The following is a 25988-nucleotide window of genomic DNA, read 5'->3' as shown; positions in this document are numbered from 1 at the left end:
TATTTATGTTTCAGAAAGTAGTTCTTGGACCTCTGTTCACCACTATCTGAAAAAAATGATTGTGTTTGAACAGGATTTTTTCCTACCACTGATATAGGATTGTGTCGGCCGGGATTTCTCTGCCGTGGGATTTCGTCCTGAAGATTGCGTTCTGCGGGATTTTAGCAGCGGGATTTCGTCGGTGAACCGGCAATTTTTAATCTAGCATATTTAAGGAGACAGTCAAATGCTGTGGGGGGGTGTACGATTGACACAGAGGAATACTAATTTACATATTGATAAACAAGAAAGCAATGTACTAACACAGTGGAATGATATCACCCCAAGATACGAGGAGCTTACAAAAAATAAGTTTCCCTGCTTTTTTCACCGACTCGAAACGTTATAAGAAAAAACTCTACGTGCCATCGGGAAGGCCATACTCTCATTTTACGCACGGTAAAAAGATTTAGGAATTTTCGCCACCATTCGCCGAGATAACTCAAAATTTTCGGGAGTATTCTGGAACATTCCGCGCCAGCTTCTGAAAAAGAGATTCAGGAAGCAAATGAATGATTTAAATAATTCGGCGATACTTCCTTTTTTTCCTTTTTTTCTTTTTTTCTTTTTTTTTTTACAGCATAAGTTTTGCCAGACATAATAAGTAGAGGCGACTCTACTACTATAATATTCGGGCAAATTTTTCATAGGGAGAAATATAGTGAGAGGTAATGTTTATTTTTTTTTAATTTTTATTTTCTTAAATGAACGTAATTGGATACTTTTGTTGGAGATCTCTATAGGCTTGATGGGGTCACTGCCGCTCCTAGTAATAAACCGGAATAAAGTCGAAATTTTACCGAAGGGTAAATAAATAAGTGACCTCGAAATAGCCCAACTCAAGGGCCGTAAGGTAGGGTGGGACTTATTTTTTTAAATCGACAAAACCAAATGTTGCACGGTCTTAAATGGTTCTATGTGATAAAAAAAAACACGGTAGCCAAGAGGATTTTGAGAAAAAAATTTTTTAACCCGGCGCGCACAGGGCCTAAACATCGAGATTTTTTTGGTTTTTTAGGCATTTTCGCCGTATATTTTTGATATTTTTGCCAGCAACACAGATTTGACGCTAGATGTCCAAAAATTGGTAAAAACCTAGCACATACCTTGCAAATTAAGGGAAAATTTTTGTTTTTCTCCTAGGTCACTTTCACTTCGCTTGGTAATGCCGAAACTCTCCGCTCGGCAGCTCTAAAAATCGAAATTTCGCCGTTTTTTAACGTATAATGAACTTTTTGAGCAACCTATAATGGTAGTAAAAATCCGAAAATTTGTGGAAAGCAAGTCCATACCATCAGTATGGAAGGGCAAATGTCAGAAAACTCCTAGGTCTTTCATTTTCTGCCAAGCTATGCATACAATGTTGGAAAACCCGTCAAAAATAGCTCAATTTTGACCGTTTTTTCGCGTTCGAAAATTTATTGGACGCCCTATAATGACAATGAAGGTCCGAAATTTTGTGGAAAGTAAGTTCATACCATTTGTATGGAATAAAAAATTTTACTTGGTTCCTCCGTCTTATATTCTTCGCCCTGCGATACCCGAAATGGCAGCGAAAACGTCAAAAATACCTCAAATTGGCCGTTTTTGGAGAATTTTTTTGAACACCTTGCAGTGGCAGTGGAGGTCCGAAAATTTGTACAAAGTAAGTTCATACCATTCGCAAGGAATAAAACAATCTACTTGGTTCCTATGTCTTACATTCTTCGTTGTGCGGTGCCCGCAATCACTTCGAAAACGTCAAAAATACCTCAATTCGGCCGTTTCTTCAATGGCGAAATTTATTAGACACCCTGTAATGACTCTGGAGGTTCGAAAATTGGGGGAAAGCAAGTCCGTACCACTAGTATGGAAGGGCAAATTTCAAAAGATCCATAGATGTTTGATTGTTTGTCGCACGGTGTCTTCAGATACACAAATAAGTGAAAAATACCTCCATTTTGACCGGTCTTTCGCCATCAAAATTTCATAGACACCCTGTGATGACAGTGGAGGTCGAAAACTTTGCTGAAAGTAAGTTCATTCCATCTTCATGCAATAAAAAATTCTGCTTCGCTCCTATGTTAGGAATTCCTCGTTGTGCGGTGCCCGCAATCGTATCGGAAACGTCAAGTGTACCCGAATTCGGCCAATAAATTTTCGAACGCGAAAAAACGGTCAAAATTGAGCTATTTTTGACGGGTTTTCCAACATTGTATGCATAGCTTGGCAGAAAATGAAAGACCTAGGAGTTTTCTGACATTTGCCCTTCCATACTGATGGTATGGACTTGCTTTCCACAAATTTTCGGATTTTTACTACCATTATAGGTTGCTCAAAAAGTTCATTATACGTTAAAAAACGGCGAAATTTCGATTTTTAGAGCTGCCGAGCGGAGAGTTTCGGCATTACCAAGCGAAGTGAAAGTGACCTAGGAGAAAAACAAAAATTTTCCCTTAATTTGCAAGGTATGTGCTAGGTTTTTACCAATTTTTGGACATCTAGCGTCAAATCTGTGTTGCTGGCAAAAATATCAAAAATATACGGCGAAAATGCCTAAAAAAACCAAAAAAATCTCGATGTTTAGGCCCTGTGCGCGCCGGGTTAAAAAATTTTTTTCTCAAAATCCTCTTGGCTACCGTGTTTTTTTTTATCACATAGAACCATTTAAGACCGTGCAACATTTGGTTTTGTCGATTTAAAAAAATAAGTCCCACCCTACCGTAAGGCTCATGAGGTCAAGAATTTAGACCTTTCCAGCAGGCCTCGTTCAAATGTTCCAAAGAACCGGTAAACTACAACTCCCCGTTGACCGTTTTTTAAGTGGTGTCCTTATTTGATCGTACCGGGAGTCCGAGATTGCTGATTGAATAAAGAGGCTCTGAATACAGAATCAGCCGCATGAAAATGAAACAGACCGCGTGGGTAATAGTAATAGGGAACTTGAATGAATCAAGTGAAAGAGAAAGTAGTATGAACCGTTGTTTACAGTGGAAAAGCCGAAAATGCGAGGCCGATGTGCCGATGTGGTACGGACGGCGACCGACTTCCGAGGAAACATCCCCAACAGGAGCGGCGGTGGAGGAGGGACGCGCTGTTGCCATTACGTGCGCATTTAATCGCGTTTTCGAGGGTCGGCGAGCGAATTGATCTTGGCTCAATTAACTCGCTCGGGAACTTGATCTGTACCTAGAGCGAGATCGAAAGACAACTAGAACTTGTCACGATCGATTTACAAAAGACCCACCCAAAACGATCGAATTCTGAACGAGTGCAGGTAGGCTAATGACACATACAATTCGAACGGGGCAAAACAAAAGACGGGACCTGCTCGGCTCCTCGCTCGCCGGTTAATCACCGAAGGCATACATTTCGGAAATAATTCCGCGAAAGGTACCTGACGGCACTCTAACTTGCTCTACCTCGGGCTGCGCAAGTTAAATAACGGCCGTTTTTCCCGCTCATGCTAACTCGCTCCGGACCCCTGTCGACGGGGGAGGAACCGCGTCGGTGCCATATTTCCGTGTAAATCACTAAGAAAATACAGCCTTTCTAGTTCCTACAGCGAATTTTCGCAACGAGAATAAAACCAATCGAGACTCCCGCCTAGTGCCTACAAAGAAGGATAACAGAAAATTCGAATCATGGAGCAATGCAACCGACTAGACGTGTTCTGACACCGCGAAAAATGGCGTGTCGAAGCACTATGCACTTACTCTTATTATTAGTTCCGGACGAAAGAACGCAAATTAGTGTGTTTTTCAGCCACATTTACAGGAAAATGTGCTCATAATTTTATCTGAAGTGTCTGAAAATTTTAATGTAAAATATGCATAACTATACTCAAAAATTAGTATTTTCTAGGAGTAAATTTGGCAACATTTGAATGATCATACTGCGTTTTTCCGTAGCACGGCAGTGTGCTCAATTTGCCGTGCGTCACCCAATTGGAGTGGAAGTTAAAAAGTTCGCAGAAACTCAGTTCCTCAAATAATGGCAAGCCTTCATAGGAATCATGATTTTGTTTTCATACATTACTTCTTTGGAATGATACCACGAAACACTCAAATCAAAGTGATGAGGATCACAGTGAAAAAACCATATCTCGTACTGTCAACGGGCTGATTGTTGAAATTGATAGACAAAGCGATGGACAAATAAGACATAAGGAATATGAAGCTATACTAATGGTTGAAATGTGTGGTTCTTGAAAATTAAGAGAGAAAACGAAGGGTAACTATTGGGTCTCTCGTGGGTTGCCGTTAGTTGGTCTATTACCTAACTCTTTTGTCCATTGCAATCGACCCCTTCCACCGATGGGATCCCTCCACATCCTTTCCGTCTTCTTTGTCTATCGCTTTGTCTATCAATTTCCATAATCGGCCCGCAGGTGCACATAAAGGAGCTTTCCCTCTTACTTACTAGGACTAGGGTTCAGTCTTTCCGGAAGAAACGCGCTTGAAATGGACTGAGGTCCGTCTTAAGGTGATTCCAAGTGATCTAGGGAAGGCAACCGCCACCACGTAGCGCTGCTACGTGAGTGAGTCTTCAGGAAGGAATTGTCGTCGCCACTTTGATTTTTATGAAGGAAATCGATCCATAACGTGTAGCCGCATAAATTCTGAGCACAATGATACCAAATTTGTCAAGAATTATTGCAAAAATATACCCGAAAGTACGGGAACGGATTTTACATAGGGTATCGTAATGAGTAAGAGAGAGATAGCGATATGCCGATGTCAGCTGCATGCTGCATGGTTGCCGTTGCGGTTGCCCAATTCCTACTTTTGGGTTGCCCCGTGAATCCCCTGATTGTTTTGATTTCGTTTTCTGAGTTCTCATTCTGCAAGTAGATTGCTGACTATCGTATTAGAAATGCAATAGTGAGAATATTCATCCGTGTAAGATGTGTCGTAAAATGTGTCAACTATCGTTTTCGCGACAAGTTTGAACCAGATTTGTGCTAATACCATAAATTATGTAAATTCATTATTTGTTTCATGTTTGTTTCCATACAAGTTTGGAGGTTAGCAATGAACAGTTCCTTTGCTCCTTGATGTAGATACATAACAATATTTTTTACATTGGATGTTTGACACTGCAAAAGCAGTGAACCATTACAAAATTGTGATGTCAGGTAATACAGCCTCCCACTACCTTGTTGTTTCGAATTCAGGTGTATCGATGATACTTCGCCAATGGTTTCGTTACAGCACTGAAAACCTAACAAAGAAAGTTACGCAGTCTTTGATTCAACCCTCTTTCTCCTCCCCAATTCTATCTTTCGTAGATGCCTTTACAAGCCTCTGAATGTTTCATAGAGTGCCTGCTTCAAACTTCCATCCCGACTGTGATCTTCCTCATAATGGTCGTAGAACGTCCAAATAGTTGGCCAACCTATAGAGTGCGGAAGAATTATTCCATCCATTAGACCTTGAAAGTAATTGTAAGAACGAGGATGGAAAATCCTCCTTCCCATGTTGAATGCCTGACAACTAACTTCCTCAAGTAGCCCGATTGTTGAAACTTTAACTGGCTATGTCAGCAAGATAAGACAAGATATTGCCCCATCTGCGCTGCGTAATATATCGATTTCCGATTCTTGTCGTGCCGACATAAATGTAAAAAATCAGGCTGCTGATCTACCATTCTAACTGAAAGACCTTATAATTGCAGAGTGAAATGACAGGAGTGGATTTTTTGTGTATGTGTGATGACACTTAGTGATCACAGGTGTCGCGAAAGGAAAAGTGGAGACAGCTCTGTGACAGAATTCATGTTTCTTGCCATAAGATATAGGAGTGTGGAGTTGGGTTGATCCACTGACCTAGCAATGTGAAATTAGTATTAGGTATGATAAAGCTCAGAAAAACACATAATTGGTCCGTCCCGTTCTGTCCTCAACATCATGTGATCAAGAGTGTTTTGGGGTCTTTCCAAAGGTCAGTTCGTGTCCTCTCAATGAGAAGAACTTGATTTTGGAAAGGCCTGCTGGCATTACTTTCACTCATCAAAACCAAAACTAAAGCATTTAATGCTAAGCAGCCACTTGAGGTAAGAAATCACAAGACATCAAAATTCAATCAGAATTGAAAATACTGAAGTAAGTATTTAATTTTACTTTTTTCAGTATTGACTTAACTTAAAATAATTCATGTCGCTAAGTGTACTTACTCCTCACTATCAATCGTAAATTCACTTCCACTAAATTTTGTCTCAATAACTATTTGAATCACGCAGGTCACTAGTTCAAGACAAGTTCTGTTATTGGTCCAATCTCAAATTAAATTTGATCGATCTCTCCCTGCCGGTTCCGTTTGAAGATTTCAAAATACCTTCGTTTCGTCAACTTAGTAATGGGCAATTTTCCCTACAGAACTGTTACGTTTAAGTTACCAAATTTCTGTTGAATGAGAGGAACAGTTGCACAAGCATAGTAACAACAAAAGCGCTATAAAGTTTTGAATTTCTTTCTTTCAGATGTTGGCTTGCATAAATTCTATTTTTACAAAATCATAGGTCAATAAATCAATTCAAGAGACCTGAATAAATCCTGTCTGTGAAAATTTGAATTAAAATTATACCTTGGAAACTGCTTCAGATTAGATTGCTTTTAAATCTCATAAAATGTTTTATCCTCTTTTATGCTTCAAACTTTCTGTTCTTGAATTTCTTAAATTTTCTTTTGAAAGTTAAGTATAAGGGTTCTCAGACGTTCAATTAAAGCAACATACATACTTTTAACATTTCAGTTGACAGATTCTGAAGATAAGAAGCTTGAGATGAGGTCTGCCGTGCTAAGGAAAAATGCTGTATGGACCTTCAGGCGTTGCCAAATTTCCTTTGATAAAATACAAATTTCCTGGTAAACTTATGAATATCTTCCTTCCAATTTTTCAGATAATTTTGTTCACAACTTAACCTAAAGCCCCTGAAAATTTCAAGGGAGAATATTCATATCTTTCCTCCAAAATAAACATTTTGTAGGAGGAAATCTGGTAACTCTCGAATGTTCATAGGACGTTTTTCCTTGGCACGGCAGAGATGTACTTCACATTCTAGAAGCAAAAGGGAGCATTTCCCTCACTTCCTTCTCTCACAGGGAAGATTGTGGATCAAAGCAAGAAATTTCCTATACCTATAAGTTCCAGGCTACTTGGTTTAACAATACAAGGAAACCCTCGAAGAAAAACATACCTACAATGCATATTAACGTTCCAACATATTCCAGACTTCCCCCTCCTTGCTCTGAACTTGACAGGAAAATTTTATGCATACATTTACTTTGTTGAAATTGATAAAAAAAAAAACCTTGAGAAAGTAATGACGTTTTAATTTCAAAATTAGTACTTAACTATTTTTAATCATTTACATTTTTTATTTTTAAATTCATATGATCCCTGCAAACAGAAGAAATTTCATTCCATCTAGGATTCATATTTTTCTTGCTTTTAATTTTTCTCATGAGGAAAAACGTTTGTCAAATCGTTTACAATTTTTCTAGAGAAAACCTCAAGTTAAACTAGATGATCGCAGCAAACAGGTTACTGTAAGAATGGAACTCAGAAAATATATAACTTCTTTAAGTTGCGCAAAACTGGATGGTTTTATCCTGTTTATTCTCAGAGGTCCAGTGGCGAGGCGTGAATGATCGGTTACCGATATCTCCAGATTTGAAGCTATGGTAATGAATCGCTTATTAAAGTATTCGTTGCTAACACCCTGTTTATTGATCCATTTCCATAGGTTTAAAGGGTCGATCAATGGATATATCGCAAAGCACGCCCTGCCACTGCAGAGGTCCATAGTTGTTTTCAATAAAGCTTACCAAAATCTTTAAAAGTGTGAATGAATGAAAACCAGCAAAACTTATCTAAGAAAGAAAATAAAAAATTTATTAAGATAATGAGAGAAAATTTACACACATTAAGAGAGACGCTGCCAGACCATTCTAACTATGACTTATTTATTCTAACTTCAAATACTATGATACTCTGATTTCTAACCCTTTAGGATACCTACATGTAACGTTTGAGTTTTAGCGATTAAATTTAAAGAGTAATTTCTAGAACTAAAAAAAGTAAGATAGGTAAGACTAAGGGGAAAACGATGCTCCTTGTGGCGTCTGAAGAAAATTTGAAGCCAGTCAGTCCCTACTGAGATGTGGAAAATTTCACCGATAGCGACAAGATAGACCCAGCATTTACTCTAAGTCCAGTTCCAGTTCTGGAATATGGGAGCACAGGATTGTCTGATTCATATGACTGGGGTGGTCTCTCTGCAAAAGAACATAAGGCATTTCATCAAAATTAAAAACTAAACAGTTTAGAAAATGATTATTGTTAAGTAGCATTTGACGAGCACAAAGACATGGAAGGTAGCCAACAAGACAATCCGATTTGATTGCCACATCCGGAAGTTACAGGAGAAGAGGGGAATGAAAATCACAGAAACCTCCCAGGAGAAGGGAGGGGATTCCCAACAATAATTCACTGATTCTTCGCCTCTCATGAGAATTCTTGGTAGAAAAGGACAATAGAGAACAGAGTGCAATGGCTAAGGCCGAAAAATATCCTTCCATTGAAACGTTTCAAAAGCCTTCTATTATATTTTTTGTTCTTCTGAAAAATAAACTGACAAAAATATATAATTCAAATTGTTATGAAAATATTTACGATTGTGTTAGAAATTATACAGAATATTTTAAGGAAAACTGTTGGTTCATGTATTCCTTAAAAAATTAATAAAGCATGAGCGGAGGTATAAGCACATTGCATTTGGAGGTGCACAAACAATTTCTACCGTACAGAACTCTTCTTGAACTTATTTTGAATAGACCCGTGTACTTAGCTAAATTTCTCAAAACAGTGTGTTACGACCCTCTAGATCTGAGCTACTCACATAGTCTCTGTGATTAATGAACGTGGATTCACTAATTAGCTAATTTTTTCTTTCCTTACCTCCTTGGAGAGTTCACCAATTTCAGAGTTGGCATGAGGCGAATTATGAATTTTCTTTCTGAGGGAGGTAGGGGGTCGCAGTGCACTTGCATCAAGGAGGGTCAGTGAGCAAGGGAAGGCACCCACCTGGGGTAGTGGGGCACACCTACAGCTTCAAGGAGAGATCTTTTACATTCTTTGATTTCACAGAAAAAATGTTGATAAAATTTTGCAGAATACAAAAATATCGCGTAGATATTTTGCAAAATCCCTTACCTTTTCTGGAGAGCACCCTCTATCTCCAAAGGTCCAAAGGTCACTGGTGCCCACTCTGGTTGGATCAGATCACAAGAATTGGTGTTCATTGAGTTAAACGTCCGGTTCTGGCAATGTCCTTACAGAGAATCCCAGTAGAGAGTGACAGGATTCACTAAAATTAATGCTGCATCAGTATGATCCTTTGACTTGACACTTGGACACCTCCTGGAAAAGAAACATGCATTCCTGATGAAATGAATGGCAAAGGATGGTTTTTCAGAGCAGAACATTGTATAGAAAATTTCTGTAAAATAAGCCAAGTACCTAAGTAGGCACTCTTAATAATCTACTCGATCGTCCCTCCCTCAACTGCAAAGCTCATATTATCCAGAAATTGAAGGTACCTCTTACCTGTTCAAGCATTCATTTCCTTTCTAAAATTACTTACCGTTTAAGTAATTTCTATTATCGTGTCCATCCTCTCATTCAATGAACCAAATCAAAGTTCGGTCAGAGCATACTTCAATTGGACCGCGTTAAACAGAAAGGAACCAAGCCACATCAGCTATTGCCAAAGTTAACCGGGCCATTTAGTTTTTTACGAGAGGACGTTTGTGTGGATTCCTTTGAAATTTTTAAGGAATTAGCTTCATACTCTAGAGAAAATCCACTGAAATTTGCACAAAAATCCGCACAACCGTTTTCATGTAAAAATTTAAATTGCCCGATTAAATTTGGCAATAGCTGATGTGGCTTGGTTCCTTTCTGTTTAACGCAGTCCAATTACAATTGACTTAATATTCCAGAGATACTGAAAGTTAGGTAAGCAACAGGAAAAATTCACTGAACACACATATATTTTTTAAAAATGCATAAAACTTCCCCTTTGAATTTTTGGGTCAGCCACCATCCCCTTACAACATAGTCAGTGTCGCGCTATTCCTTCGCTGGTATCCTTGTCAAAAGATTTCAGCCTTTTAAGGTGTGGGGTCGGAAATCTAGCTGTCTTTGCTCATTGATTTTAATTCATGATTCAAGATAGGTCTTTGGTTCGTCTCTGAGAGTGCATAAACATACTCGGAACATACAGCGCTTTCATTTACCAACTAATGAGAATTGTTGGCGCAAATATAGTGTTCACCCCAGTCTCCGTATATTTTGCTTGTTCCTCTAAAGTATTTCCGCCTACTGGAATAATAGGGGTTGCGTTTGAAGAAGTAAATAGAGTGTAAGAACTTACCTAAGTTACAGTGCGGTGAGCAGGTCCAGTGCGCTCGATTCCGTCCCAAAATCTTGTTAAACACAAGTTCCACACGCGATTTTTCCACAATGATGGCATTAGAATAACAAGCAAGAAAAAAACGGGAAATTCTATTCCTTATACGTAAAGGCGGTAGAGTCTTTATCAGATAAACAATTTGAACATTGTATATTGTGCAGATAAACAGAAGACATAACCTAAAGTTAGGTAAACAAAACAACAACAATCATGGCGGTCACTTTTCTCACGGCCGCTTTTCCTCACCTCAAAATCTGTTACCGTACTTTCACCTCGTAAACTGAATCAATCTCGATGAAAAATACATCAAAAAATAATACAAAAAATTAGCTATAAGTTATGGATCCGATTTGGGAAATCTTCGCAGGGAATTTGAAGTAATAGACGATTTACTGGTCGCTTCAGAAAAACGACTAGTGGCGCTCTCTGCGCGGATACGAGCTGTCCCTAGATCACTTGGAATCACCTTAAGTGAAAAGTTTTATGAAAATCAGATGCATCCGTAAAGCAATAAATAAGGCCTACAAGAGCTTTGCAGGGTTGGAATGCACTTATACTTCACATTCACGAGCAACGGCTTAATTAATTTAAATAGCACTTGACAGGGATGGCTCGTGGCAGCAAGGGGGTGGGAAGGGTTTGAGAATTGATGGCCATGCTTCTCTGGAGGGTTTCTCTCGGGATTCAGCACCCCCCTGCGCTGCTTCGGTGCATTCAAATTTGACGCTTGGATATTCGCGCTCCGGAAAGTACTGGAGAAAATTTTAAACGTGGAAAGTGGGAAAAGTCCATGCACTTCCTGGCTTTTCAGGAAAACAATCGATCTAAAATTAGGAGACTTACAAAATGCAGGCAGGAAAAGTTCAGAGAGCTTTTTCGGGAATTACTAGATGCTGGAAGCTGTAAGTATCTAGACGGATACGATTTTGAATATGTGCGGGTTAGGAAGTATTTTATTATTTGTTTGGAAAATCACCATCTCTCTAGCCATTATTTCTTCATCTTCAAATTCCTTGACTTTCCGTGCCTATTTTTCCTTTCCCTGACTCGAAAATTTTCGGATTCCCCGACATTCGATTAAAACTTCAATTTTGAATTTTTACCTTTACATCACACTCACTTCTGCAAAACGTTAACGCCTTAATCCCTGAAGTTTTGGGTGAATTCCTGGACGCTTCCTGGTCGCCGCAAATTCCCTCACCCTCCCTGACCGGTTCAGTTTTCCAAATCCTATTTTGCCCTAAAACATTCTAATGAGCTCAATTGGAACTCAGTTGGAACGCGACGACTAGAGTACCTATATTGAGAGAGTACGGCCACTGGTGTTACCACCTCTGATTAGCTCAGCCATCTTAGGCTGAATGGAGCCCTTGGGACCCAAAAATGACTGACGCCATGAATTAATGTAATGCAAAATGACTCAAAACGTAGTTTTCTTCGCTTATCGTGACGAGCAATTTACCGAAACGCACTATTGCGACTTATTTACATATTTTTAAGGCTAATCGTGTGCAATTTTTGAGAAAAATTATCTTAGATGTAGTAAGGTTGGCAGCAAGTGCGGTTGGTGATAACCGTCAAAAGTTGGCAATGACACCCCTCCCATCCACAAAAACGAAAACAAAGCAGCGCCATTTTTAGGTCCTAGGCCTCTCCATGGGGCTCAGTGGCCATACTCTCTCTCAATATAGGTACTCTAGCGACGACGACGGCGGTCAAAAACCGAAAAACGAGGCGAACCGCGGAGATCAACGAACTACACCTCTAGAATGGCCGCGAGATAGCAAACCTGCGGTACGCGCAAGGGCCGGTTTTTGAAGGCAGGAGGGGGGTGGGAGCCCAAGTATAGCTAACCTCAATCTCCATTTCTGCTGCGTCTTGCCCATAAGGATTACATGTGAAAATTTCAACCTATGTAAACTTTCATTTTTTTTTTTGAGGTTTGCTTTCAAAGTTCCTATTTTTTGAGTAAAGAAAACCTTTGGAGGTGCGATTATTATGCAATCTTTTCATTGCTATCACTTTATTCAACAATATTCGGCAAAATGTGGGCAGCGTCTGACATGGGTTTAGATGGCAGCCTGCTGTGTGAGCCCAAGTAAACCTAACCTATATCAACTTCAAAACGTTCCGGGTCTCTAACACTGGTCGGCCATTCTAGAGGTGTAGTTCGTTGGCGGAGATCGTCATCGTATGAACCTAAACCCCTCGCCGCCAGGCGCTCGTAAAAATTCGACTTCCCCATGGATGTTCATACGAAAAACGATGATATCATGAGCGGAAACGGCAACGCTGCCGAGAGGGGCCAGGACGGGCAGCGCGGCAATCCGCCCAACCCACCACGCACATGTCGCGGCCCGAAATTCAAGTCGCTCCTTCATAACTCCCCGTCCCGTTCCACCTTCACCCTTCCCTGTCCCCCGCCGCGTTGCCAAACTGGGCTCCGAAAAACAACGAAATGCGCGAATATACCTCGGGATCACGATACTCGTCGCAGGGATTTTATTCCCATCGTCAGACAACAGACGTGCATGCATGCATCGAAACTTGCGGAATTTCATAATCTCTTCTACCGCATCATCATTCATGAGAGAGCCACGGGTGCTTTTCCATTAGATTCCTGGAGAGAAGTCCGATCCTCATAAAACTGAGAAAACTTACATCGTTGTAAAAAATATTGCCGTGACATAGTGCCAAACGAGCACTGACTGGATAGGGTAAAAACTGAAACAATCCCTTCTATGTTTCCTCTTCAAAATTTTACGTGAAAAAGTTTTTTTAAATGGTCGCCGTTAATATGTTTAACATTTTGGGGGGTGAGGGGCGGAATCAGAAATTTGGCAACACTGGATTCCATCCATTTAAATCTACGTTAAATAATCGATTCTTGTCGGAGCACCTAGCTCCTACAAAAATCGATACATTACCATGATTCAAATGGAGAAAAACAATGTTGCTAAATTGCTGGATTCGTCACCGAGGAGGGAGGGGGGTGTCTAAACTTGAGGGCTACGTGACGGGTGCGTTGTGAGGAGAGAGGGACTGAGGTTCGTAACGCTGAAATCGGTTCTTACGGCGCTGATTTGCCGAGTATTCAAAATGAAAACTCGACACGCGGTAGCAATTTAGCGCCGCATCGAACAAGCGCATTACTGATGTCACTGTTCCAGATCAGGATTCAAAAACACTTTTCGGGTAGGGACACGAGAGGCTTTAGCTTTTAGCTTTTTCCCTAACGTCAAGAGGAGGGAAAGGAGGAGATGATGAATCAAGAGTATTGAATAAACACATTTGATGAACAATTTTTCCGGAAATTCGCCGTTTTCAAATGCCACCGAGGCTATGAGGAAACGGAGGCATGGGGTGGGAGGGGGTGTGTCGCGCGGTACGGACCGCACTGGCAACAGCGACCCAATCGTATACTGAGGACTATAAGAATTTCCAAGGCCACGCATAACTCGTTACCCAAAGACTAGAATCGGTTCAGGTTAATGCATGGATTGCCTGACCTGATCAGCCTCTGTAGAAAAAGGTTTAACATCCCGAGAAACCCATACCGCGCCGCTTTCATTCAAAGAAAACGTAAAATTTGGAAACAGTACGATTTCAGGGCATTCGCAAATTAGTAATTACAGAGTCAAATTTTATGCGTAAGAGGAGACAAAGAGATTGGGTGCGTATCAAATAAGGAGGGCAAGGTTAAATTTCGATGGCTAAGGAAGAATATAGTCTACCTGCAAACTGACAATTTTCCAAGACGAAGTAAAACTTTGCTATTCTTGTAATTTTGAAGTTAGTTTGCAATTTTTTCATAAATTACAGCGTTACTGCGGCGCTCTCCTACAGAACTGGAAATAAACTAAAATCATTAGTTTACTTATTTTATAATGTAGAATGCGGCAAAGTCACTGGCTCGTTTTTGCCGAAATTGACTTTTCCGGCGAATTCCCTGACCGTCCAGGTTTTCAAGACAGCCGCGCAAGGACCCTTTCCTACGCAAAACAGATACTTCGATTCTAATCACTTCGAGCGAACTAAATACTAATATCCAGATGACAGTTACATATTACACTCGACAATACTATGGTTCGACTTTACGTCATCAAACATCATAGCCAGTAGTTCCGAAGTTTATTTACGGAATAGTTTTGTTTTTCGTCATTCGTGCGGAATGCTGCGAGTATAAGTTCAGATTGAGTCTGCTGTTGTTGTGAAGTCCCACGAGGCTTATTAATGAACGCGGAGCGACCGCATGTTGGATGCTATGGTTGGTAGAGTTCCCAGCATATTATATCGGTTGGTTTGGGAAAATTATAACTATCACGAGTCCAAGGAAGTGATAAACAACATCCACGTCACTGTTTCTGGCGCTCACGGATACTCCTATTAATGACTCATCGAGACTAAAAAAGTTAAGAATAAAGTTCTGAGTCACTCTGAATCAGACTTGAGTGGTGTCCTGGACTGCCATGCCTCGATACTCGAAGACTGGCACTGCCACTGCCGTCTAGACTGAGGCTGTGGGGAGGGGGGGGGAGTGGTGGTGTCAAATAATTGGTAACTGTTGAACAATTTTGTCATCAATACTATAGAAATTAACTAAATCCTTTCAGGCACTTTCGACCAACAATCACACCAAAATTTAAGTTGACAAGTATTTACAATTGGACCGCGTTAAACAGAAAATGAAAACGGTTGTGTGGATTTTCGTGCAAATTTCAGTGAAAATTTTCCGTGGTGCGAAACAAATTCCTTAAAATGTTCAAAGGAATCCGAACAACCGTTCTCTCGTAAAAAATATAATTGCCCAGTTAAACTTGGCAATCGCTGATGTGGCTTGGTTCCTTTCTGTTAAACTCGGTCCAATTTAGACTAAACCATGATATAAAAGAAAAAATACGGAACATGAAACGAAAATTCCACGAGCACTTATATACTTTTGACGGCATTTCGACCCTCAGCATCGAAATTATCTTCGACCAAAAAATGTATAGATAGTTTCATGTTCAATTATAGAAACTCGTGGGCAGATCTGACCGATCAGACGTACTTATCCTATACGTATAAAAATATTTGTGTCCTTGCGTTGAGGCGAAACACAAATCAACCTAAATTTTGTGTTGGTTGTAGTACAATTTGCGGTGAATTCAGCACAGAAAACGACGAAGAGACTGGGAAGCCCCAGAATCAACCGAAGGCTTGGGTCATTTTGTGTTCAACTTCCCGTATGTCCCGTAACCAACTTGTGTGTTGAGTTTTCTCTCTGTGTAGCATGACGATGGTGAAACTACCAGACCAGTGACCACGCATCTCCGTTTGCGACAGAGGCGTGACGCGCTTTGCGATATATCGATTGAGCTGCTATGTGTACCTATGAAAAAGGATCGATAAACAGGGTGTTCGCTACGAGCACCTTAATAACCGATTCTTTACCATAGCTTCAAATGGAGAAATATCGATTATCGACCACTCACGCCTCGCCACTAGTTTGCGACGTTGCAGACTGCCTGTCATACTAAATTTTTAAAATTGAAAACCAGTCAACGTCCGTTCTCGAAAACCTCCATGATTTTACCTCGCTGCGCGATGAAAACTCTGAAAACTTTAAAGAATTTGGGGCTTGCGAATACTGATGATTTGTTCTCCTTAAAAAAAAAAAAAAAAAAAAAAAATTAAATGAGAGCGGAGATTTTTAAGTGCCACAACCGAGATACGTAATCTGGTAGTTTCACCGTCGATGAGCTGCGTATAAACGAACAATTGAACCGCGTTAAGCAGAAAGGAACCATGCCACATCAGCTATTGCCAAATTTAACTGAGCAATTTAATTTTCCACAAGAGAACGTTTGTGCGAATTCCTTGGAAAATTTTAGGGAATTTGCTTCGTGCTATGCAGAAAATTCACTGAAATCTGAACTAAGGTTCGCACAGCCGTTTTCACGTAAAAAATTAAAGTGCCCAATTAAATATGGCAGTAGCTGATGTGGCTTAGTTCCTTTCCACGTGGTCCAATTAACACCGCAGCTAATGGAGAATTTGCACGCAATTTTTTTATTGCTTCATCTGAAAGTGCCTAATGAGCTGAGTTCGCAATATTTTTCATAATTTTTTTCTGACATGGGAAATTGGAGAAAAATTGATTTAAAAGTGAGAAAATGTGCCGCCTTGTGACGTCATCTGGCGGCATTTCCCATTTAAACACATGTATTTTAGCAGAATCGGTTATTTTGTCATATCTCCTCTAATAATTGCTCGATTTATGAATCAAGGGTATCTTCGTGTTCAGTTCACTCAGAGGATTCCACTTAAACAGGAAATTCATCAAATTTCAGACCCTTGCAAATTCTCCATTATGAACATACATGAGATTGGCATGGTGCATAACCTTTCTGATTTAGTTATTGGCTAATTTAGCATTAATGCATCCAACTCCTACTACACTCCGGCTGATCCGTCATAAAATTGACCAAATTTAGGAATTTGGGCTTTGACTGTTGATTCTCATGCAAAAGTTCGCAAGAAACACGATGGTGCCGCTGGTTTTCTCTAAAATCAACTCCCAAGCTCAAAAAAGCTCTCAAGTTGAGACCAAAATGAAGGGGATATCCCACGCTATCCTGAGAGTCCACCTCTACATCAAGACAAACTCTCCATACAAAGATAGGGAGAAAATACATTGACAGGGCTGCCACTTTATTTGGGGACTCCAAAACTGAAAACACGGCAACCGTGCTAATGTATTTGCTCCCTATCTTTGTATGGAGAGTTTGTCCTGATGTAGACGTGGACTCTCTGGATAGCGTGGGATATCCCCTCCATTTTGGCCTCAACTTGAGAGCTTATTTTGAGCTTGGGAGTTGATTTCAGGGAAAACTAGTGGCACCATCGTGTTTTTCGCGAACTTTTACATCAGATTCAACTGTAAAATCGCACATTCCTCACACATGCAACACCTCCATTGGCACATACTATCACGGAGGGTGAGAAAATCCCCGATTTTTCCAAACGTAGCCATGCAGGTGCGTTAGCCCCACGCTTCAAGATGGTCCGTACCGAACCCAGCGCTTTCGGCGACCTTGCTCCACACGTGCAGCAAAAAATCCGAGCTCTGGAACCTCCTCGAGCGACCAGATCCCCATCGGCGGCGTCCTGGGGAGCATCGGCGCGGCGGTCCAAGAATTTCGTTTCGTCGGATTTGGCGATAGACCGCGAGAAGCTGTTGCGGCGGCGCACTATGGTCCACAGACCCTATTTAACGGAACTTTAGTCAAATTTTGAGGGTGGAAAAAATTAAAGTTTGGCACTACAGTTTTATAATACATACTCTCATGGATCGTCACCTAAGTTTTCATCGACTAATAATGATTTATAAGATTGTGACGGACCCTAACAACAGAGCGCGTGACAGGTCTTCATTAGCTGATTGTGAGCCGCATTTGGTGGTGGGTTACAGGGTGTTTATTTTACCGAGTTATGCCTCATCTATGTAAATTTTTGGGCAACATGGATCCACCTGATGGCAAGGGACTTCCTTTCCACCCCGTTTCATTTATTTTGAACCGAAATTTGTATGCTTTTGAACGCTCCAAACATACGCCAAAAAATGCTAGAAATCAGTGAAATTCGTAATTTTTAGGAAGCTCTAACTTTTTTTTAATTCTAGTTAATGCTTTGCGGATTGAAAAATCTTGTTCAACATATCCTTAAGTTTAAAATGATGCCAATTTAAATTGCACCTTTTTGCCCCTAACGGTCGAAATCAATTTTTTTCGGAGTGCACCTCCGTACATCAAAATGTGGAATATTCCATGCATTTTTGGCGTTTTTGCGACTGTTAAATTTTTTCGAGGTACAAAATAAAAGTATTCCGACATATTATGATCTACTGAGTCCGTAAATGACCTTTGTTTTTTCTTATCACCTCTCACTTTTCCGAAAAAGCGACTTTTTCCCGGGAAAATGAGCAAATTTGACGTATTTTTGTCATAATTGCAATTCATGTTGATAAATTATACTGGACCCGTGGTAAAGCGATTCTGTCATGTATATTAAGCTGCTAAATCCAAATAGGACATAGGTTTTGGTTTATCACCCTCCAGTTCTCCGATAATGCCGATTTTTCCGCGCCTTTTGAGTAAAACCTTTCCCGGACTCTTGTGTTAAAAATACGGTTTAAAATTGATTTCTATGTTTGATATGTCGATTCTTATGTATTTTGACTTGCTAAACCCGAATATGACATTAGATTTTTCCTATCACCTCTCATTATCCCGGAAAATTCAATTTTCCTCGGAGAACGAGCTTTTTTGGTATTTTTGCGACGATTTTCCGTACTCTGAGGAAAACGGGGGGTTGTAAGAGGCAAATTGAGATTGAACTCCGGGTGAAAGTTTCTTAAGACGTCAGAGAAGACCTAAAGAGGAACTTGGAAAATCGCTACAACTCCATAGAATAGGAAAATTGGCGCAAAAATACCGAAAAAGCTCGTTCTCCGAGGAAAATTGAATTTTCCGGGATAATGAGGGGTGATAGGAAAAATCTAATGTCATATTCGGGTTTAAGCAAGTCAAAATACATAAGAATCGATATATCAAACATAGAAATCAATTTTAAACCGTATTTTTAACACAAGAGTCCGGAAAGGTTTTACTCAAAAGGCGCGGAAAAATCGGCATTATCGGAGAACTGGAGGGTGATAAACCAAAACCTATGTCCTATTTGGATTTAGCAGCTTAATATACATGACAGAATCGCTTTACCACGGGTCCAGTATAATTTATCAACATGAATTGCAATTATAACAAAAATACGTCAAATTTGCTCATTTTCCCGGGAAAAAGTCGCTTTTTCGGAAAAGTGAGAGGTGATAAGAAAAAACAAAGGTCATTTTCGGACTCAGTAGATCAAAATACATCGAAATAGTACTATTTAGTACCTGGAACAAATTTTACCCACATGTTGCACAGGTCAACGGTCGCAAAAACACCAAAAATGTCCATTTTTCTGGGTAAAATCGGCTTTTCCGGAGAATTTAAGGGCGATGGACCAAGACGGAGGTCATATTCGGATTTACCGCCTAAAAATACATGAAAATTATCTGATCACGACCGAGAGACACTTTTGTTATTATTTTTATACATGTCAAAATAGGGTGGAAAAAATCTTCAGTCTTAAAAGCGCCAGAAATCACATTTGAAGTTAAGTTTCTCGGTCAGGATGTTACTATTTTGTTAAACTAAGATGTAAAATGAAATCAGCGACCCAAAAAACATAAGAATCAACACCTTTTATAACGGTACAGTGCATTTTCGAATAAAGTTCCGTTAAATCCAGTCTGTGGACCATAGTGCGGCGGCGGCGGTGGCGGGCGAGGGGGGGGGGCGGCTCGACCCGCGAGGGGCGGGGGCGGGGGGAGGTGGAAATCACGAGGGGGGCGGGGGGCGAGAGGGGTGAGGTTAACCTTGAAACAGTCTCAACTCACTCTCACAGGAGCCGCGGCGCGGTGGTGGTGGTGGCGGGACCCGCGACGTGAGTGCGAGTTCGATTGTTGCGTCGCCATGGCAACTGATTGTGGTTGAACGGACGACTCCGCGTAGTCGACGACGCCGCGGCGCTTGCTGCCTGCCAAGCCCGTGCCCTCCGCTCGGAATCAGCACAACGCGCGGACGACCAGAAAAAAGGGAAAGCTTTGGTCGGAAAAGCTTACCCAGGCGAAAAAACGATGTTCATATCTCGTGCAGGAGCCATTGGCGGAACCAGCAAATTGGCAACATTGTCTTTTCTCCATTAAAACCTATGGAAATGTATCGATTCTTGGGGGGGCCAAGTGCTCTGACAAGAATCGATTGTTTAGCATAGATTAAGAAGGCAATTCGGTGTTGCAAATTGCTGGATCCGCCTCTGACTGTAGCTGCAATAATAGTTTGAATTTAAATCCAAAGAATCCCGCAGACTCCCCTTCGTGGGTGTATACCATCCCTATCTGATGAGGAGTCCTTCTGCCACCCACCCTCCCAACGAAAAATGTCTAGTTCCGCTTAAGAGAACATGTGAAAGTCTGAGGGATCGAGGCAACGATTAAACATCCCAAGATTGCTTTCCAGGAAAGCAGGTGCGCACGCAAGCCTGCCTAGTATCTTTTCCCTAAAAGTTAGAAACGTGGAGGAAAACAGTATGCACTCCATAACCTAAAATATTTTCATCTGATCTGTAGAATTCCATTGAAGGTAAATTCCCGCCCCAGAAGAAATTTCCTTCACTTTCTGGAGAAATGAGACTTCAAACCTATTTTTTCTTTGTTCGAAGTTCGTATGGATTGTTTTTCATTCGCTAAGGGCCTACGATCCGTCATCCCTCAGGCTAAAAAACGTAACTGAAGTTATACGTTGCTAAAAAAAAACCTGACTGAAAATGTGATTAATTCGTTTTTCTTATTGCAAGCAAACTTTGGCAAAATTTTGGATCCGAATTACACTGTAACTAATATCATCCTTGATAAAATGAAATGTTCGAGTTAATCTAGCAACCTTGGAATGGAGTTACGTTTCTCCTACTCAGAAAGAGGAAACATTGTCGGTTCAAAGTGAGTACCACTTATACAAATTCACGGGATTGAAAACTGCATAATTAAAAAAAAAATTACTGAAAATTCCATTAATTTCCCTCTTAGTAAAAAAAACTTCAGAGAAATTTTAGTCCAGGAGCGCACTGCAGTCATATTCCTGTATAAAAATGAAGTGTATGAGACAAACTTGCAACCTTGGAGTAAAGTTAAGTTCCAGCGACTTAAAAACGACGAATAATAATCGTCTGTTCAAAATGAGTACCTCTCATTAAAATCCTTGGGGTGTCAGACATTCCGTCATCATATCGAGCTTTTAGAAGGTTCTTCTCATTTCGATGTATTTCTCACCTTCTCCGCAATTAATAATAATAAGGCAGAGGTCAAAAGCCTCTCAAGAGACCGATCCGAAAAGGCCCGCGGGTTTGGCGCTCGCGTTACTCACTCTCGTACGGTTTTTGCCGGCGTTGAACTGCACCGTTGCCGCGGTGCAAAAAGATTCCGAATTGAGGATACTGAAAGGCAACAGGATTGCCGATTTTCTCGCTGAATTGGCAACTCTGATCGGTCGTGGGGCGCTATTTCTTGCCAGTGCAGAGCATGCGGCGCGAGTTGCGCAAAACGGTAGGTCAACCCTGAGCAGAGTTGCAAAACTTTGCGACGGATGCGACTGCTATGAAATAAAGCACCCCTTCCTATATACGGTGGAAGGGATCTGATAGAGCTCACACTGCCGATAAGATAACTAAAACCGACAATAAGAAGAAGAAGAACTAAAATAACGGAAATGTTGGACCAAGACAGGGACATTTTTTCCGCAAAATAGAGCAAAAAATTAGCTGAACTATAGTTTGCTGGAGCCCGTTTCAGCGTTAAGAATCCCTTTAAATTTGCTGCGCACGTGCTGATTCTTGGATGCATTTCTTTGGTATCAATAGACATTTCTATCGATAATTCCAGGACGAAATTTTTACTTTAGCAAATATGAAATCTCCTTGTTTCAGAAGGTCTTTGAACTATTATTTCAAAAAGATTTCTGGATGACTTGAAAAACATTCTCGCCCGAGAGTGTTAAGTGAGAAATTTTTCTCAGCGTATTACGAACATAAAGCATCGGCCAATCCGCTACGACGTAAACAGTGACTGAACACTTAAATTCAGCTTTACATTCATTTTTATTGACTTCCTTTCGCTAGACATCGAACAGCAATGCTTGTCAAAATTTTAGTCACCATTCTTCAATATTACTTTCTCACGAGATTCATTTCTACAATTCTTTCCTTAGAAATACGCAAACTTCTTAGTTTTCATTTTTCCAATCATATTTAAATTTAATTCATTAACATGGCCAGTTTAGGGAAGCCATACAATCGTAAGCTTCCGATTCACCTGGCGGCGATACAACTAATCGGAATTGCAAGCGAGCTGATAAAGCGTCAAAATCACTTCTCTGAGCCTGCGTGTTTCCGGAATAAGCATGAAATTTACGCGATACCACTATTCGACCACGAGGGAGCCCGTGTTGCCTACACTGAAAATTGAAGGCGAACTGACATGGCGTTAAAGTCACCTCATCCCGTTAGGTGAAAAGCTATTTGTTGTGTATATCCCGAGTAACCATGCCATTTTACGATGATACCACTATTCGACCACGAGGGAGCCCGTGTTGCCTACACTAAAAATTGAAGGCGAACTGACATGGCGTTAAAGTCACCTCTTCCCGTTAGGTAAAAAGCTATTTGTTGTGTATATCCCGAGTAACCATGCCATTTTACGATGATACCGCTATTCGACCACTGGAGAGCTCGTGTTGCCTACATCGACAGTTGAAGGCGAACTACTAATGCGCTAAAATCTCCTCTCTGCGTTCGACGAAGGGATGTTCGTGGATATGCAAAAAGTGAAACACTGAATCAGTTTCGCCACCCCGGAGTCGCAGAAAACACCCGATCTCGAAATTCGCGGTAAACGCGAAACTGGCTTGAATCGAGATATAATATTTTCATACCTTCTTTTCCGTTTTCCTTATCCTCGCTCTATACTTTAAAAAATGGGGCAACTCCCACATTTTTAATTGAGGCAAAAACGTCCTATCACGGGTAACGCGATTTTTTTGCACTCCTACGTTACTAACCAACGCGAGAGAACTTTTTCAAATGTTCTCAGTTAAAACCGTCAACCCAAAAACAGGTGCGAAATAGAAGCACTGGGTGCGGAAAGGGCATTTCTTGGTTGCGGTGTCTTAGAATCTCTGCTAACGTTTCATCCATTATAATTAGAGCAAATTGCATGGGATGGGTCAGTTGCGCTGGTCATATAATCGTGTTTTGATGCTTGCTTCTTGTAGATCACCTAAAATTAATAAGATCTGTCTAAACAGCAACTTTCTACATTTAATATTAACCGAGATATCGTCCCTTGAAAAGTAGAGTTTTTGACGTCATCCACCGCGGTAGTGACACCCTTAGTTTCTTCCACCTTGCTTTCATCTGTCGGTGTGACGCACCTTTGCACTGGTTACTCCACGTGAAACTCGGATGAGAGCAAGGTGGAAGAAACCAAGGTTGTCATTATCATTACCGCGATGGATGACGTCAAAACCCCGAATTTTCAAAGAGCGATATCGCGGCCAATATTGAACGTAGTAAGTTGCTGTTTAGAGAGATCGAATTATTTTTAGCTGATCTACAAGAATCAACCATCAAAGCACGATTCTGTGACCAGCGCAACTGACCCATCCGTTGAAACCTACACTGAATTTGCTTAAAGATTTTACAATGCTGAAAACGAAAAATGTCAGGAAACTTATTGAATAGTTTCCTTTCTAAAACATAAAGTCGCAGTAAAGATTTTTAGACACCGCAAGCAAGAAATGCCGCTTCTGCACCCAACGCCTCAATTTCCCTCAAATATGTGACAAAAATCGTCCAGTCTTTCCAGGTAAAAGATGTTTTTTGACGCAATCGTGTCTTGTCACTAACATGTAAACGAATTTATTAGTTTCCTTCCTGAAAAGCAAAGTCGCAGTGAAGATTTTGAGAGACCGCAACCAAGAAATGCCCTTTCTGCACCCGACGCCTCAATTTCCCTCAAATATGCGACAAAAATCGCCCACTCTTTGCAGGTAAAAAAGGTTTTTTGACGCAATCGTGCGTCATGTGGCTAAGATGTAAACATTACATGTGGCAGCCGAGCGCGTGGATTGGAGCCCAATTGCAATTAAGCGGCGCGATAAACGTGTAATCCGAGTGTTTTATTGATGCCGCGCGGCCTTGCCGGTGCGTGCGCGTTGCCAGATCGCCGGGCGTCTCCGGGGCGCCTCCGTGCGTGGGGAAAAGCAAAGCGTGAGAACCGACAGCGATGCAGCCGGGTGCAACGCTGCAACGCGGGAGGCACCCGACGCACCACGCACCGCACGGCTGCGACGCCGACGCGCTGCACTCGGTCGCGCGTCCAGCGCGCGACACTCGCGCTCGCGGCTAGGGCGATGCCTGCTTCTCGACTCGTAAAAGCCCTCCAAGTACCTCGCCAGCCCTCTGAAGACTCCTCCGCACCCGGAGTACAACTCGAAGGAGTCTTCGTTAGGGTCCCGATTGAGTGCCAAGAGGTGGGATTCAATTATGATTGGCTCTCATGTCACAGACGCTCAGAAAGATTGGAGTACCTAAACTAAAGATTATTTTTTTGGCTGGTTGGAGCGGCAACTGGAACTATCAGATTCTGCTTCAGGTCTGATACGACAATTTTAACTGCTGAGAATACGAATTGCATGCCTGCTCAAATGGAGGCGAAATGACACTCGCCGGCAAAATTCTGCAAACATACAGAACATAATGCACACTCTAATTTTTTAAGAATGAATACTACTCGTATTACACACTACATACTAGATTTAGAATCTACTTTTCTTAATGATAAATCTCACACAATTTTTGACAATTTTTTTTTTTTTTTTTTTTTTTTTTTTTTTTTTTTAATTAAACTTATCATAGCCCTGTCTCACTTGCAACTTTACACGATGACAGAGCCCCCATTATAAGTTGATTTGAGTTACCATACCGTAAAATGGAGACTCAAAGGCAATACTTTTCAGAAGTTTAGACCTTTTTAATTGAATCTTGAAGAATTTAAGGAAACTTAAAGAATTTTAGCAGAAATTTTGAGTAAATCGGAGTCTTTTGAAGAATACATTTTTGAGGAAATTTTGAAGAGTACGAAGCAGGCCAGATCGCGGAAAGCAGACAGAGTCGCATGCGCATGCCATCATGAAACTTCCTGCTCCACTCTAACTCTAACGATTGGCGTATTTTAATTAGCCATGTAGCGTAGTATAATTGAAGGGAAATGACGTTAATGCTTTACAAATATTTTTAAAAAGGGTAACACAGAGGATCAAAAGTAATTACACAGGGAAACTTCTGAAGGATTGATTGGATATGCCGAATTCCTAAAGGCGACTTAAAAAGTTGATAACGAACGGAGCTCAGAACTGGAAGAGATACCTTGACATTGCTATTTTTCCTGCCTTCTTTTATTTTTTTCGTTTAATATTTCACCATTCTACTTGACAAGCTCTGAAATTACTTAATTGTTAGGCCGGCAACAGTTTTCCACTTTCGGCGAAAATTGGACGATCAAGCTCAGTTGCAATAACGGCCGTTGACTACAGCGATCATACTTAGACCAGGCATACAATTTCATTGCTGTTTTTCTCTTGAAATGGTATCCGGAAAATACTGCCGTGCTAAGTAAGAACGCCGTATGAACATTCGAGAGTTGCCAAATTTCCCGTGATAAAGCATGTACTTTTGACGAGATTCAAGCACATTTTTCTTTGCAATTTTCAGATATTTTAGATTAAAGTGCGTACGGGATAGTCTGAAAATTTGGATTGGGGGAAAATATTCACAATACTCCCTGTAAATTCGGTTTT

At 40.8% G+C, this 25988-nt stretch overlaps 1 protein-coding gene and 1 long non-coding RNA gene across 2 annotated transcripts in view; both read right to left on the bottom strand.

The window, feature by feature from the left end:
- Positions 1-25988, bottom strand: part of LOC109037936 (BAH domain and coiled-coil containing protein winged eye) — a 120183-nt gene that overhangs the window by 72801 nt on the left and 21394 nt on the right. The window lies entirely within an intron of this gene.
- LOC140224504 (uncharacterized) lies at positions 7890-10901 on the bottom strand. The gene is made up of 3 exons (XR_011899776.1): positions 10456-10901; positions 9234-9440; positions 7890-8296 (listed from the first exon to the last, which is right to left on the bottom strand). It is a non-coding gene; the product is annotated as an uncharacterized lncRNA (long non-coding RNA).

This window comes from Bemisia tabaci, chromosome 4 (assembly GCF_918797505.1).
Source record: "Bemisia tabaci chromosome 4, PGI_BMITA_v3".
Lineage (NCBI taxonomy): Eukaryota > Metazoa > Arthropoda > Insecta > Hemiptera > Aleyrodidae > Bemisia > Bemisia tabaci.
The sequence above is the reverse complement of the archived record's forward strand: the minus strand, read 5'-3'. Positions and strand labels throughout refer to the sequence as shown.